The sequence below is a fragment of the Ixodes scapularis genome, unplaced genomic scaffold (assembly GCF_016920785.2).
Source record: "Ixodes scapularis isolate PalLabHiFi unplaced genomic scaffold, ASM1692078v2 PGA_scaffold4__175_contigs__length_147842914, whole genome shotgun sequence".
NCBI classification, from domain to species: Eukaryota; Metazoa; Arthropoda; class Arachnida; order Ixodida; family Ixodidae; genus Ixodes; species Ixodes scapularis.
This window is the reverse complement of record NW_024609879.1, coordinates 30600698-30618904: the sequence shown is the minus strand read 5'-3', so window position 1 is coordinate 30618904 and position 18207 is coordinate 30600698. Positions and strand designations below refer to the sequence as shown.

General features: G+C 40.1%; 1 pseudogene; it reads left to right on the top strand.

Annotated features, from left to right (window-relative positions):
* The window catches only part of LOC121837581, a 42744-nt pseudogene that overhangs the window by 4646 nt on the left and 19891 nt on the right, over window positions 1-18207 (top strand).

Below are 18207 nucleotides of genomic sequence, written 5' to 3'. Positions count from 1 at the left end.
TATTGAGTGAATTAGACTAAACATATCGCTGGCCTGATTGCCATTCCTAGTATTGACGAGGTCTTAACTAGCTTTGCTGTGGAAGTTACCCAGCTCGTATTTAATTCGCTTTTTATTGGTCATGACAATGCGAGATTTCATTTATTTTTATTATTGTCTTGTCAACGTACTGGACTAGCGAAGCAAGTCTATCTTTTATCACCATATTTTCACCTATATGCCTACCACAATCCTTTCTAACACAATGACAACGTAATACCGTCATCACGTTTACATGGCCCTACCCTCGGATTTGAACCCATACAAAACGTTTCCTCCAACTGTGTGTTAGAAATGCATCGTAATACAGAATGCTAATTTCTGCAGATTATATTGTTAATGCATTAGTGATTTAACTGAAGTAGAACACGATGCCCTGCAGATTTGTAGCTCAGTGTTTAGATTTAAAACAGCTATTTAAGCAGGGTTTATTAGAAGCTTAAAACAACACAAGACGTTCTCACCGTGAAGTCGATAACTTACAAATGCCCAATGAAAAAAGCCAAAACGTTATCTACGTAGAATATGGGTAGGGTCGCGTGTTTCCGGATAACCCCCCCCCCCCCCAAAAAAAAAAAAAAAATAGAAACGCCAGCAAATTGTTTGTCAATCAGGATTTATCCGAAGAACTCCGAAATTTGAGGTCGCAACAAAAAAAAGGACAATAAAAAATAAAAACGCCTGTGTTTTACGAATAAACTTCAAAAGATCACAAAGTCAGTGGATTTGAAAAGATTTCACTTCCGTCCCTTTTGAAATCTTGAACTCCTGACAAAAGGGGTGTGCCTCTTAGCTCGTCGAGCTTCTTTCAGAACAACGGGTGACGGTACTGGACTTTATTTATTTATTTATTTGATTTTAAAATAGAGACATAATAAAATTAACTCCGAATATGAAAAGTGGGAATCTGAATGAAAAATATACATCAATAAACCCAAAAATTTCAGCGAAAAATTACTTCTGAGAAACACCCTCCGTGTTTTGCAAAAAAAAAAAAAATAAAATGAACCCCTAAAACACGGAACCCTGATAATGGGCAAACAGATATTTCAGTGTTCTGGGCGCCATTTTTAATGGAACTCAACACTCTCTAAGATGTTTCTCCGTTTTGTAATTCAAATTATAAAATGTCTACTCTATAATTCAGCGTATTGTTGCATATACTTTACGACACGTTTATAAAGGATTTTCGTTCAAAAATAGAGGTAAATTTAATTGGAGCCAAATCGATATTTTTGCCCAATAGCGAAGTTGAGAACGTGACTTGGTATAATGGCTGTCGTTTTGAATAAAAGAAATTATTATGCGGCTCATAAAAATTATGCAAGGGAGCACTAAAAGCCACGAGATGTTTTTTTAACAAACACATCAGAGTAGTTTAAGTCTAGGCACTAATGTAACGTATCCAATATTGATAAGAAGGCGTGCCTTCTTGTCTACTTCACGAGCGAGAGGAATCTTCAGGAATGGTGGCTTGACCTAGCAGGAATTGTTCCAGATAGCTCGTTATATTTCAATGATAGAGTGTATCAGTAAATACATAGTGTTCATATAAGACACGGTGATCATGTAGGGCTTCGGCAGTATGTTCAGAAACAGGGCCATATTACATAAATTAACCTAACAGCTATTCTTTTTCAAATAGTAAGTACAACAAAAACTTTATTCCACTTACAAAAAGAATATAGAAGTTTACTTTATATAGCATTTTTTTTATCAAAGCTAGACATAATGTTTACTGAAATTATCTTACATGTCGCCTAAGAAAACGATCGATGACCTATGATATCGCTCATGCATATTAAGATAAAAAGAATTGACAAAATTATGAGTAGGAGTGTTCATGGCGGAGTGTTTTATTGAAATCCAAATTCACGTCAAGAGTAAAACTATTCTCATGGCATTATCACGGCAGGTTAGTATTATCACCTCACTTTTTTAAGATTTTGAAGTGCGAAGAGGAGATGTTATTCTGATTAATAGGCCTATATCGTGGCGCATCGCTAATTTTAAAACGGAAGCACTTTACATAGTTATAATACTTCGGAAAATAAATAAAATATGAAAGAAGAAGTTCAATAAACATTTGCTGGAAAGGATTTTTCATAAGCCATTTTTCTGTTAATCATAGCGCGGGTCCTTGGGCCATACTCTGAGAATCGCTCCTCTACCACTGATGGGACGTTCTGAAGATGGACACATGGCACACAGAGTCTTCGAAATCGAGGATCCTGCTGAATTCAAAACTGATTATATCGGTGAGGTAACTTATTTAAAAAAGCAAACATTTCATATGTGACTTGTTCAAAAACACATTAAAACTTATACTGATTTTATAAAGCGAATATAATATGTATATAAGTATTTATACGATCGTACATGTTTTACAAAACTTGAAAGTATAAAACAGAGAGGACGAGGACGAGAACAGGACATCTTTATGTTCAATGTGTTCATGTGTTCATTGTACACAAACATTTATTTGTTTCACTAAAGCATCGGGCTACAATTTGCTTAAAATAATTTGTACACAAACTTTAATGTGTTCATTGTACACAAACATTTATTTGTTTCACTAAAGCATCGGGCTACAATTTGCATAAAATAATTTGCTCCTTTTTGTAATTATAAGCTCTACTGAAAATATATTAAGATGATAATATGATTAAAGAAAGCCATCTTTTCAATCATATTACAGTGCTAAGAACAAAGCAGCCCGATTTTCTTTTCCCTCCATTGATTAAGCCTGAGGAACTTTACGCTACATTCTCGATACACACCACCATGGGAGCTTAGCTGACTTGCAAAAGGAGCTAATCAACAGGTGGTCCTGATTACACGCGAAATCAGTTGGTACTTCTATGTGCCTATAAATTAGTCTTCATAGCGTAAGCTCGCAAATTCATCACGTATTTTGTTACACAAATTTACCCACGTCGACAACGTTTTTATAAGTGCATTAAAATATATGATGTTATAAACCCGTCGTAAGGGCTAAAGAGGTACTATATAGGATACGTCTTAGAATGAGGACTCTGCATTCTGACTGGTGTGTAGAATTAATCTGGCCAATATCAGCCAGCATCTGCCGACGTGTCTGGTTGTGGGTGCAAGGAGTGCAGAGCGTCGTTCTACTAGATAAAACAGCTCACGACAAGACAAAACAATGTCGAAAATGATTTCTCAACACCTCGCTACCGCTCAAATTGCCGCATTGCAAACCAATAACTGTCCCGATCGGAGCCTGTGCAGCTCAAAGTACCACGATGGTACCCAAAATGGCGCCAAGGTACTCCTAGCTGTGGATTCTAACGACTATGGCAGTTACCACAGTCCCCTCTACATGGGAAACGCCTCGAAAGCCTGGAATATAAAAAAGGCATCAATTAAAGGGAACATTAACAGAAAAGCGTGTTGGTAACCTTGACTGGCAACAAAAAGAATAAAACAAACTCGGGACGAGGGACGACGAACAATTACTAAATTTAACATGGAACTGCAAAACGTATAACATTCGCCACAGTTCAATCTGGTACATTCACCACGTTCGCACTAACCACAAAAAATTGATCGCTGTTTTTAATATTGTCATTTTTACTGAGATACATAAAAAATTAGACCAAAAACCCCTTTTTCAATTACGGAACTTTATCGGTGTTATTTTGTATCATTTCTGTCTTGCTTTATTTTTAACATGATGATAATGCAATTAAAGCAAAGGTGCAAGCCAGCTGAACAAGAACCAGTTTAATGGAGACGTTCCTTGTTTGATACAAGGACCAGGCGGATTTTTTAAGTCGCGCACCAATCACCTAATGTTTGGAGATTTGTGCTTGTTCTTTCTCCCACACGTTCTCTTTCTCCTGTGATTATCTTTTTTCTTGTCCAGCTCGCTTACTACTATAGCATATCTTTTTTATCACCATAACCTTAAAATGCAGGCCGTTCACCCTTCTTAGAGTTAGAGTGGTGGCAGCTCTTAAAACCAGTTTGCTCTACTGACGTCTAACTCCTTGTTAGCTTAGTTGGTCGAGCGCTCCGCTGGAAATGAAGGCCCCTGGTTGAATACCAAGACCAGGCGAATTTTTTTCAGCCGCGCACCAGTCAAGTAGCTGTGTTGGGAGATTTGTGTTTGTCCTCTTTCCCACTTGTTCCCCTCCTCCATGGAATATTATCGATATTCAACATATATTCTGTCGCGTGTTTGCGACGTAAATCACCGAATTATTCATTATACAACCATTTTATATGTGTGTTTCTATGTGTGTAATTGTGTGTGTGTGTGGGGGTGGGGTGCAGACCCAGTCCAGCCGCATATTTTATTACTTCTTGCATGTACCCCCGGAGTCTTGTAAAATTAATGTAAAATTAATTTAAAAAAACCAAAAAAAACCCTTCAAAATGTTATTCGAAAGCAATAGTGTTTTCCGCCATAAGAGAGACAGGAGGAGCGATGTAAACACCGGCATCGGTCGTTCTCCACACTCTGAGGGCGGTACGGAAAATATGGAAAATACTCTTAGGTTGGCTAAACAGCCCATCTTTTGGGTACCAACCCTTCATACTATGATTTTTCATTTTCTACAACACCGCTATTTTGTTATTGATTGCAAACTAAACAAAATTGGCGATAGTCTCTGTTTGAAAATGCTACTTAACTTTGTCTAGATTGTCAAGAAGCTCGGCCGACACCGTTCGGCGTTCGCACTGACTGCTTGAACATTTAAAGATGACAAAAAAAATTATTTCTAATACAGCCTCCGATAACTGGAGCAACAAGATGGCTGACGGGGCGTTACTTCTAACTCAGCTTTTTTCATGGCTCTATCTACATTCATATATATCAGAATTCATACTGGGTAAAACTTGAATCCGTTTCTATCATCACTACCAAAGTTTGAAACAACGTATGCGAACTATTGCAATCACGCTGAAACGGTTGGTTTCCTTAGTGCTCTAAGGAGATAGAGCAATAGGGGGAATACGCTTTTTTCAGCAGCAGACACAACGTTTCTAGTACCACGAGTATTTCATATAATTAGATAGACATACGTGAGTCATGTAAGATCGCAATTTGTATGTAGCATAAAACAAGAATGCGCTTAGCTAGTTTTTTATACATTCGTGCGCAACCAGCTGAACATAGGAAGGCAATAATTAACAAATGAAAGAAGCTGCGGTCTGTCGGCTTTTTATCTACTTCCTTCATTTCTATGTTTACCTTGGTCCAGCCAAATTGTATGTAGCATACGTTAATACTTCCACAGCTCCTAAACTTCATGTATATCGATTCCTGAATTTTGTGATTGCATACTGACTGATACTGAACGGTTACTGGCTTAATGAGGTTGATCATTTTAAGTACCTAGGTGTTCATTCTCCTTCCGCTTTGACTTGAAATAAGCACATAACTGAATAAACCAATATACCTAGTGGTACATCATATTTCATCAAACGTAACTTCAAAAGAGCACCAATATATCTAAAGGGGGCACTCTATGACACAAACGTTCGGCCAGTTTTCGCGTACGCGTGTACGGTTTTGGACTCCCAAACCCAGACTTTAATTGATTAATTGGAACCTACCTAATATCGTGCAGCTCCTTTTGTAGGTGGCAACTAAAAATTTCACTTAAGCATTTCATACATTAAACAACAACTGGGATGGAATCTTCTATACGACCAAGAAACTTTTCACGTTTTAGGTTATTTTACTATGATTTTCTGATCAAAATAGCTTTGATAAACACGCTTATACAGGGGTTATTCGTTATATCTCGAAGAAAAGGATTATCACCGGATTAAAATGTGTGAGAGTACCTGCTACAACAGACGTTTTTCCTCATTCTTCTCCTTTAACGTTAGAGATGGAAACTGTCTGGACACTACAATAGTTAGATCATCTCCTAAAATATTTTCTACCGGAGGCTTCTTCTCGTTAGGTGTGTTATTTTCTGCTATCTTTCTAAGCGTACTCTGTGTTGTCTGTGTTTCTGCGATGTTTAAACCCCCCACACTAATGCCCCCCGGACGATATAGGAGCACGCGTAAATAAACGCACGGCTCTTACGTTACGTCACTGCTGAGCCGCTGCTGTGTTCAAAGCACACTTGTACGTAGTTCAAATACTTTACTGAAGTTACTGTAGTTTAACTACTTTTATGAGCAGTTTAGTAACTTTCAGGTACATTTTTATTTCGGTAATTTGTAGTTTACTTTAATTACTGTTTCCGAGTAACTTCTACTCAAATTACAAATTACTTTCGAGTTTTAGTGGTAGGTATGCTGGTCAACAAATGTTTCTGCACAAACATAGGTAATATGTTGAAAGATCAGCTGATTTTCGCAAAGAGGGAAAGCATGTGGCTTAGGCAAAAAGAAGGGGGGGGGGGGGGTTGGTTGGAGAGTTCAAAACACTCTAAACTTTCCACGAGTCCCCCACTGCAGCAACCTGAGGCGCCAGGAAGCGGACAGACACGTCGCAAGGGATGCCCAGTAAATGCGGGATTAGCGCCCGAGACTAGCATTTCTTTCTGTACTGAAGCTCAAGGACACTTAACGTATTTAAAGAAAGCTTTTTTTAACTCTAAATGCTTTTTGAGCACTAGATAAGGGTAACGCGATACAAAGATTCGTACAGCTGAACCAAGTGGCAACAAAAAAAGACAAAGATAAAAAATAAAGGTAAAAAGCATAAACTGAAGCTACAAAGCATTCTGCTCAATTTTGGCCTTCAAACATACGATGTAAAATATATGGCGCACAATAAAAACATGAACGTCAAAAACAAGACACTGACAAAAACAAAGATTCCCGGGATACAAGACTATTCAAGGTTTAACATGTTTAGAGAGGAGACAAAAGACTGAAGGTCACGGATGGAGGCAATTTCTTTGGGGAGGCTGTTCCAGTGCCCACTTCTCCCCAACATAGAAACTCCAGCCCACTCCAGGAGGTGTACACACTGCAGCCTCACTCTAAGAAGTCAACAAAATGCAGCACCCGCTCTAAGTCCATCTGGTGCTTCCGTAGTTTGTGGTGTACTTGCGGGATCACGTGCTAAAAGGCAACGCAGAGGTGACCTCTTTGCGTTGCATTTCATCCCAAAACTTGGAAGTATTTTAAGAACATGGTATTTAAGGTACTATTTCAAGTAGAATTAGAAAACGTGTACCCAGAAAATAGACTTGAAGTACATTCTCTGAGCATGTACTTGTATTTCACTGAAGTGTTTTCCTCGTAATTTCTGAAGAAAGTAAAATTTTCCACTACAAAGTAAATTCCCCGAAATTGGAAACAGAAAAGAGTGTATCGTCATGCGAAAACGCACTATCTTCTTTCGAAACGTCACCTCGTCATTTCTTCGAGTGAAGTAATGGCGGATATATGACCGGATAAAAATAAGTGCCTTATAAGTGTATTGTGGTAAATAGCTAGTCAACGCGAGTAAAACAATTACGCTGTGGCGACTTGACTTTACCCAATATTTGCCGCCATGTGCGAAAAACACTGACGCTCCTTTGATTATCCCTGGAGCAATGTATACCAATTAAAATGACGTAAAAATAACGTATGTAGAGCCTCATGAAATATTGTGTTAAAAAGTATTTGTACAGTATTTAAAATTATGTTGTATTCATAGTACTTCACTTCACATACATTGCACCCGGCGTACTTACAATACTTGAATTACATAACCTCTAATTGACTTTGTACTTAACATCAAGTACTTTTAATATGTACTTTAGGCAACACTGTAGACAAGCAAGCACTGTCTGCAAACCAATGCTCAGGCAATGCTAAACCTCAAAGTAGAAATGATAGGTAGGGAGTACATGTATCATTGACCAAAAAACAAAAAGTACAAAACAACTAATTACACACAAGCTGAACCAGCTAATAAAGCATTTATGCGAAAACACAAACCGCGTTATATATGCCTAGCAGAATTCCGCTGACGAATAAAAGCATTAATATACTTCCTTGTTACTATAAACTTATAAAAGTGATTACAAAGTAATTCGCTACCTCGTTAAGGTAGTTAGTAATTTACTGAACTACTTTCCCTCATTTGAGTAACCTCTAGTCTACTCAAATCAATTTTGAGGTCAATACTCAGTAACATAACTTAATCACTTTTTTTAGTAAGTTGTACATGTCTGGCTCACAGTGCATGTGCAGACGCTTCACGGGAAACTGGTTTTGCAGACGCGCAGGGCCCACGTCTGGTGTGGGAAAACCCTGATTTGTTTGTAAACAGTTTGTGGTATAGATATATATACAGTCTAAGTCGCCCGGATCTTTCTACGCAAACCAAAACTAAGAACTTCGCGATCGACTCTGGGACTTTCCAGAATCGACGTAGGAAAGTGCCACAGTAAACCTAACGGCTGTTTTTCGGGTGAAGAGCAACAGCGCTAACAACTCATTGTTCTTAATTCTTTTGTATGCCCTGGACAGGGTGGCGACTTTGACCATTAAAAAGTATTGCTAAAATGTTTTATTTTGCAGTACCGAAAGAACGGAGTATCCTGGCAAGGCCACGTAAGTCACATAATAACGCTAGTAATTATATTTGTTTAAAGATTTCATACTTTAATGGCGCAACGCCGACGAGCTTTATAATAGTTTCAAGATTGTTCATATAGCAGGCATATTTTGTTAGATTATATTTAACAATAAAAAAATTTTAAGTTCGATATAAGTTGTAAATCGCACGGCCAAGTCAGCACAAACCCAACATCTATGATTCTTCACATTGTACTTGCACAGTATAACGTCTGATAAAAATACGTGTCGTATAATTTTTTGCCCCGTATAAGCACATTTGGCTAGACAGCAGTTTTGATGGCTTTGTAATCACAAAAATAAATTCAGAGGAACATCAACCATTCGGTTGTTTTTTGCTCTTTTTTTTCTGCAGAACCCTTTCAGCTGTGTGAAAGTTTCCTTATTCGTACTAATTGTGCTTCGATTTTTAAACATTATTAAAATAATTCCCCAAAAGAAGAAGTATTATTATAATGCTGTATAACCATCTATCACAAATGAAGGTATTCAAATGAGTTAAAGAAAGGAATGCACGATGAAGAGAATAGGAGGAGGCTTAGACGCACTTGCAAATAATCACATCGTGACATGCCAGGAAGAATCATTCGCGACACGAGACTGGGACGAAAAAAAAAAAAAACAGCCGCTTCGGTAAAGCGTAGGTCATTTGGGCTTCGAACCTTTGTACTTATGAAGCTCTGTTAAGGGTCCATAAAACGTGGCAGTCATAAAATTGTTTTTTTATTTTCGACCTATTTAGCTTCAAAACTTCAACACAGGTGAAGAAATATCTATAATTCAGTGCTGGTTTCCGACCCCAAAAAAAGATGCCCTGAAAGAGTAGCAAAGCTGTTTTTAAGTATATTTTCCGATCTTGGACACACATATCTGCTGACTATTACGTGACTTACGACTCAAATTGAAGCATAGGCATTGCCATACATATTTAGCGTATTCGTACTTGTCTTTGGTTAGAATTCTGAAAACTTTATGTGATGCTATGTTATTTATACACCTTCGTTTCATTGTGCGACCTTGATGAAATTCTGTTTTCCAGCAATCCGACCCCAAGTACAGATTCCCGCCAATTTCTTTGTCGAGGTGTCGTTTATTTTCGATGAACACCACAGCCGGCACTTTCCAAATGAAAAAAGCCTCTTAGAATACGCTGCTCTAGGTGTTGCAATGGTAAGACTTCTTTTATAAAAAAATGTGTTGCAATGTCCGTTTGTTTTACCTTCCCGCGTAACACAATCTTATGAGCTCGCTTTCATGCACAATAGCCAAGTGTTAATATCACGTTAAGTGGAGCTTTTTCATCATAACCTGATAAACAACCAGAGAGCATTTGGAAACCACATCATTTCCATCATTAATCTGAGTGATTGCTTGCTGCTCGAGACGCCGCGTGATAACTCAAATGTTGCTTGCTTTGACAGTGGTCGCAGGAAAAAAATTCGCGTCATAACCTGCTCAGGTGTCACTTTCTGTGCATGTTTAATATTATTATTGTATTCTTTGAGCATAATAGCAAACACATGAACGCCACGATTAAACGTGATCAGAAGTTATTGATATTTCAAATATAACCGTTTTTAGTGACGAGCAGCTTAAATGTGGTCCATCGTGCACTGCAAAGTTGCCATGACGTTAAACACAGTACTTTAGAGCTCGCTCTGTCCGTTGTCAAAACAATCTGTCTTCAAAACATGCTCACTTTGGCTCGTTCTTCAGAGTTTTATTCGCAAGCTTTCGATTCTAATTAGAACCCAAGTACAACTTGCTGACCATGTCACACGAAAGTAGTTTTACTTTTTCACTACCTTCGGGGAAAAAATATATATATATACGATAAAACTAAAGTTTTGCAGAGTTACTTGGTGATTATTCAATATAATGGAATAAAGATATAAACCTTTAGACATTGAACAGGCTACACGTAGTAGAGCAAAGCAAGATTAGGTTTGACAAACCAATTTAAGAAATTAGGCTTCTGTGTTGTGGTGGGCAAAGGCTGAGCTTCTGTTTAATATCCTGGCTGCACAACTGCAGCATCTTTTTATATAATACAAATTTGAGTGCGAGACGCGCTCAGCTACTGTAGCTTGAAGCCAATTATGTTTTATTTTAAAAAGAAACATGGCTCGTTTACCTCGCAAGACGTGAACTTGAATTTCTTTAGTGTGAACGATTACATACAAAGAGAGACGAAAACATTTCAATTTAAGTTTATGCGAATCGCATCTAAACATTACAAAACTAAAAAAAAAATACAAGCTGTAGCGCTACAGCGTAAGCGAAAAAGACAAAAGCCCCAAAACTCAAACGCAGTCATTCCTGCATAATCCGTCCAAGACATGGTTGTTTCGTAAATATTTTGTGGTCCACAATCATAGCTCAGAGGCAGTGGTGTAGACTCATATCTGTTTTAAGCGAACCGGGGGGGGGGGGGGGGGGGTAAGCCATATAAGCTCCCTACCCCCTCTTCCTTTCTAGGCTACGCCTCTGCTCAATAGGTGTGCCTTATATGCTAATATAAAATACGTTCTAATTTTTACACCACTTCCTCTCAAGATAAACCTGCGATACGGCGCTACTTCGAGCCCAAGAATTATATTTGTCCTGGTAAATGTTGTGATACTAAAAGGGGTATGTATATTTTCATCCGTATCTTTCATATAATCGCTGCCTCTTTTGCGTTGTTGAAAGGGCCATTATGCAAAATCATATCTTTCTCTAGGGGGACTCTTTTACGGAAACAATAGTGGCAGCAGATGATTTGAGGCCAAGAACTCACACTAAAAGATATATGCTCTCTCAAAAGACCCTGAAGAATCTTGCGAAGGCTGTTCAAACCAAAAAGATTAATGTTGCAGCAGACCTGACCGTCTTGATTACATCGTGAGTGCAATCAATTTACACGATGGTTTTTTTAAAGCAAGGGCTAATCTGAAGTGATTAAGCAAATCAAAGTTCATTTGACATATCAGAGGAAATAGGGCTTGTCGCTATGTCTTGCTATGTTTTTTCACAAACTCTTCTGTTTTCATTGTGTCGTAACTGAATCAATCAAGCAACTAATCACGTGTTTTATTTACTGCATTTCGCACAGTTATGCCTTAAGAGGGGCGCACGTAAGGGATGCGAAACAATAACTAGAGAGGAAGCATGACTAAAGACATTTTTTTAATTTTTTAACAATATTGAAGTCCACGTCAGAGTCAGTGTAACCTAGATAAACGACATTCATGCCACTGGAAGTCTAAATTTATCCTGGATTCAATGTTCCTAAACGTGTCCCCTTATTTATTTGTTGGTTAATTTAAATACCCTGAGGGTCTTGAATGTAAACAGCTAATATTGATAATATTTCTTATATATTACTTCATACATAAATTATTTTTAGGATTCCGTGTATTCGGAGTTTATATCTTTTTTCGAAATTAGGGTTTTTTTACGAGTTAATTTTTTCTTACAGATTCAATGTTTTTTGTGTAAGTTTCTTAAATCAATTTACACAAAAACGCCGAATCCTTGGGGAAAATTAAACCCCGAATAATTTCAAACTTAGTTCATGAATGCTCAAAACAGTGAACGGTGTCAACAGAGTTTATAAAAAGTATATTGTTAATAATTGATACAATGTAGGGCATGAAGGTAGTTTCATTCAAAGAAGTCTTGCGGAGGAATTAAGAATGAAATGTATTAGTCTTACAATTCAGTGCACCTCATTCAAACTGATGGTCAATGCGTAGTGTATTATACAGCCCCATTACATGTGGCTAATCTGAGAAGCCAGACTTTGTTACCCCAAGCATGCGTACTTCCAAACCCTCATTTTAAGAATATTATGTTTATGTAAACATGTCGCTTTATAACGATGGAGTCTAAAATCCTTTGTGCGTTGAGCCTGAATTTTATTCTAATACTCCAATCGCATTAGAAATTAAAAAGACAATTAACCGCAAGTCACTTGCGAATCGACAGAGTAAGATTATCTTCTGATGGCTGGAATATTATTGAGCTGAATTTCCTCTCTACACTCTCGCCCACTATAACAAGAAGGCCGTGTGGAAATTCGGAAAAAAACGTGACGTCCAAGGCAGAAAAGCTATGCTTTATTTATTTTTTTTCGTAAAGAGGCCCCAGTGTCTTGACACACCAATATAACAGTTAGCAATTATAAGCCAACATGTCATCCCTAACCGATGTTTAAAACACAACCAGTGATGCGAGTAGTCTCAAACACGATTAACGGTATTCCCGTTCTAGGCGTTTACTCTGGGCAGTTGGCAGATTAAGAATAAAATAATTAAAATTGCTATATATTTTACTCGTACTAACATAATAAATTAAAAATAATAAAGATGCTACCTCTAAGCGCCATTTATGCTGGTCATCGAATGAATCGTTTACCCCCGGCATCTGGCGCTTATTCATACATTTAAGAGCATGTTGCTTGTTCCTTGTTCTTCCGAATGGTGTAGTCACTGACAGGCTAAAAGACGCAGGCTTCAGTATTCTGACTTTCTGATTCAATGCAGCAATCTTATTTGCGGGGGGCAATAAACGTATTTTCGAGGGTAGCACTATCCACGCCCAGGAAAGTAACGTGTTTTAATATGAGAAAGTATTAATTAACCGAGTTTAATTTCCATTTCTGATCTTCTCTCTAGGTTGGATCTTGCAGATTATGAAAGTGGCACGCTTTCCAACAGCGTCCTGGGTACGAATAGACATTCACCGCCTTTGTTGATTCCAAAAAGAAAAAGGCTGTAATCATTTCTGCATGCGCTTGAACACAGACATTTTCGTATAGACTGGCACGGTAACTGATATTTCTCCAATACTTTGAAACACCTTAAGAAATTACTCCAATTTGCCGCTTCAGAAATGCAGCTCTAGCTGCTTTCAAACGCTCACCCGGTAATCAAGTTGCTGGAAATAAGAAAGTGCTACAGACATTTTCGAAGTTAGTAAAATACACTCAGTTTTAACTTAAAGGGCAACTTCGCTTCATTTTTGATATTTAGAAAATAATGTAGCCCTCTTCAGTATCATATAGGAAGTTCCCATGTCAAATATTACGATCTAATTCTGTCTATACATTTAATAAACTGGCCAGGAAACCTTCAAGCGAGCCAAGTCGCCGAAATCTGCCAACTCTAGCTTGCGACGCGAGGCGCAATCGTCAGCGCAGTCAATGCGACGGAGTTGGAGCGGCCAACGTTCAGCCACTACGTCAGAGGCATGTTTACGTCATTCTCACGTTTTGTTCGTTTTTACTTCTCAGGGCTAAATTGGACGATGACGTATAGAGTTTCTCCTCCCGGTGTCGGCTGTACGGCGTCCACGTGATCACCGTAACGCGGATGCGCCAGTTTGCACTGCCCTGCGCGCTTATCGGTCTGTTTCTCCGCTCTCCCTCTCCTCTTTCACCTCCTCCCCTTCCCCCCCCCCCTCCCCCGTGCCATCAGCATCACCGTCTACACCATGCGAAGCGACCTACCCGCGTCGCGTGTCCAGTACCTCGCCCACACGAATGTCACAAAACCACGTGGTTCGACGTGACGTGGCCATCCCTCCGACGACACAAGACCAATGTTGCCTGAAGCAACTGAAGTTTCGGTTTCAGTATCAGCTGATGTTTCAATTAAGATTACACAAATAATATTCCACATTTCGTGAATCCGAAGACGTAGGAGCTGTTTAGTAGTGCTTTGTGAAATGGAATCACATCTAAATCAAATTTTTCGGAATTAAGCGGAGTTGCCCTTTTATAATACAGCTATATTGCTAAATGTAAACATAGAAGCAGCCATCTAGATAAGAAAACAAATTAAAAAGAACTAACGAATTGGTTACTGTCTGTGTGCGCATACTCTGCCTCTGCCGATAACGCCGTTATTGTAAGATCAATCTTCAAATATACTTCAGTCAGGACCCTTTCGGGAGCATGCATGCTTCGTGAAGTAACGTATGTAACGAAGGTAGAACCGGTTTCTAGTTCAGAATAAAAGAACGAGTTTGATTAGAAAAAAGACAGGGAAACCAAACTGGTCGGTGAGAATCACCGTAGTTTTTTGGTGTTCCGTGAGATACTCGTCCGATTTAATGGACAAAGCCCAAAATGCAAATTTTCCGCAATGTCCAAACGGATAATCTTACATTCACATAACTATCCGATCGGCGCTCGAGCCTGCACCACCGTGCCGCCTCCACGATCACTGATTTTCTGTTAATCGTAATAATTAACCCATTTCTTATTGCTAGGAAAATAGACTTGCGGACATTATTAATAAAAAGTTGAGATTAATGCACGAAAACACAAGTCAATCTGGCGTCTCGCGCGTCATTTACGCTCGTGGGACTTCGAGTCTAATTACTTTTTCAAACATATTTGCTTTTAACTCTGCATGCTCTTTATAGCGTGAAGTGTGATCAATTTCTAAGATCTATCGTGTGCCTCATCCTTCGTAAATAGACAATGCGCCTGTAGCCTTAATGGCAATCTATACCCCGTATATAGCTACGCTTCAGGAGGCCTGCCTATCAGTGAGTTTATGCTTTTTAAAGACAAAGATTTTAATAGACCTGTTCCTCTCGGCCAGGGGGCGTAACGGTCCACAAGACTGCACAACAAAAGAGGTGCATGCCTCTGGTAGCTTCCGTGATACGTGACCATTCGATTAAGGTGCCTGGCACGCGTCTCCGACTGGTGTGTTTACTGTGTCAGAGAAAAGTGAAAGCCGTTTACAACTCCCTGTAACGCCGAATTAGAGCGCAGCTTTTGAGGAGTCACGTGACCTTGGGGGGTCACGTGACCTGGGGGTCACGTGAAGATGACAATGGCGATGATGTCATCAGTGACATCACTGATGACGTCATCAGTGACGATGACGATGCGGATACCGATGACTTCATTAGTGACGTCACTGATGACACCAACAGTGATGATAACGATGCGAATGTCGGTGACGTCATCTGTGACGTCATTTGTGATGATGACCATGACGACGCGGATGCCGGTTACGACATCAGTGACGTCACTGATGACGTCATCAGTGATGATGACGATGACGATGCGGATGTCGGTGACGTAATCAGTGACGTTACTGATGACATCATCGGTGACGATGACGATGCGAATTCCGGTGACGTCATCAGTGACGTCACTTATGACGTCATCAGTGATTATGACGATGACGTCATCAGTGGCGTCACTGATGAAGTCATCAGTGACAATGACGATGCGGATGCCGGTGACGTCATCAGTGACGATGACGTCATCTGGAGTCACGTGACCTTGGGGGGTCACGTGACGTTGGGTCAGGTGACCTCAGGGGAGTCACCTGACCTCGGGGAGTCACGTGACCTCGGGGGTCACGTGACCTTGGGGAAGTCACGTGAGCTCGGGGGGTCACGTGACCTTGGGGGGTCACGTGACCTTGGGGGGTCACGTGACATGGGGGTCACCTTGGGAGGGGTCACGTGACCTTGGGGGTCACGTGACCTTCCCCCATGTCACGTGACCTTGGGGGGTCATGACCTGGGGTCACGTGACCTTGGGGTGACCTTGGTGTCACGTGACCTTGGGTTGACCTTGGTTATGCCGGCGGCGACGGCGACGCCGCTCAAGCCGGAAACGGGCGCCTAAGAGCTGCGCTCTAGAAGTGGTCCCTCGGTTTCCGCCTGATGACGTCATAGAAGTGTCCTGCTGTCGCCTGTGGCGATCCTGGCGGCGTCCCAACAGCTGTGGTGTATGTGGCAGACACCTATTCTGCTGAATTTCGAACTCTTCAGAGAGTCAGTCCACGGACGCTTCGGCAGCCAGAAGTTGGGAAGCCGTGACGACAGCGACACTCGCGTTCGGTTGTGTTACTCGCAGCTTCTCGTTAACATGTCCACAGCCAACCGCCAGGATCGCGACATGCAACAGCTTGACACTTCGGCTTCTGTTACGTCATTTGTTGCTACGTCCCGACCACTTTTGATGTATGGCCAGCAAAGGACGCTAAACACAGCAGTTGAAATCGCGCTCCAGTCACCATAATTTCATGCTGACGGGAAAGACTGAGTGGGCTGACTCTGTGATGCAGAAAAGGAAAACCCTTCAGTCGAAGGAACAGACACAAAAGGGAACTTCCGAAATTCAACTAACTGGCTTATTTCTTAAGCATCCTATATATACCGTCACAGTCACTCGCAGCCACCCTCTACGCAGAGATCTCATTTGTTGATATAATTTTGAAATACAAAATGACATACGCATTCACAAGAGACCCAAGTGGTCAAACCCACAATACCATCATTGTCAACTAACTGTCTGCACCAGAGTTTGAGGTGTAAAACGCCATGATTAGCTTACGGGAATCGTTGTCCTAACCTCCCATCATGCACGATCCACAAAAGTAAGCTAGCGTCTTTCGGCGTCCCTCGGCATCTATCCATGAGCACCAACGGAGTGTTTGAAAGGACGCAACGTGGTGCACAACGGAAATGCGACCTAAATATATATGATTTTGCTCGCCAGGGGGGCGGTGCTTGAAACTTGAGAGCTACAGGACTATATATGAGCTAGTGAGTAGCTAAATAATTTATGATTCCTTAACAATCACTTTCAGTGACTCCGCAAATACTTACAAGGAATTCATTATGTCTTTACGTATATTCCTAAAAAATTGACTCGAAAAGTTACTCAATTTGATATCTGAGGCCCATGTCTCGGCGATGGGCGCGTTTTTTTTCTTTTACGCTTTATGTTTATTATTGTCGAAGTAAAAGAATACTTCTCCGTGTTCAAGCTCTTTGTCTGTCACATTCGTGATATAAGAGAGTGTGCTTATTACTCAAAAGTTAATATGTCAACCACGTTATCTGCAGGCGTCGCCTACCTCGGGGGACTGTGTACGATTCATCTGCGTGTTGCCCAATCAGAAGACGTGCCTCATACACACAGCATGGTCCCTATTTTGACGCACGAACTCGGGCACTCGTGAGTACTCGCATTTTATTGGCCCGCAGCGCATCCTCCTCTTGAGTCAGGACTTACAAGGGTACATGTTACATTTCTATTTTGTAAAGGCTTTGTCGCATGACTGGATCACAAACTGTGCTTCCATTTCCGATCGTTGGTAATATCTGTGACTTGTATTCAGTTTCCGTAATTAAAATCTAGATCGGCAAATTTTAACAGCAGGCTAAAGACGCATGCTTTGATCTTCCGAATTTCTGAATGAACTTTCAAATTCGACGCACTCCAGCAGTTTTTCCGTTTCTTATCCGTGTTTCTGCCGCCACCACACTTCAGCCTGTTGCACAAGGGGTAACTTTAACGTACCCCGCGCCTACCACCTACTCTAAGTGTTTTTTTTAAATACTAATTTAGTAGTTTTAAACACCCAGTTTCTATTTAAGACCGTATGTTTATTTCAACAAATTAAAAAGATAATAACATTTAGTTACTTATTTTACTCTAAGTGACGCTTATCTCCTTATATTATGTCGCCTTGGCCGTTTAGCGCCACTGCACAAAGTGCGTTAGTTGGCGTTTCATGATTTTGTTAATTTGTCCGAATAAAAATCAAACACCCCGTATTAGAAAGCAACTATAACATT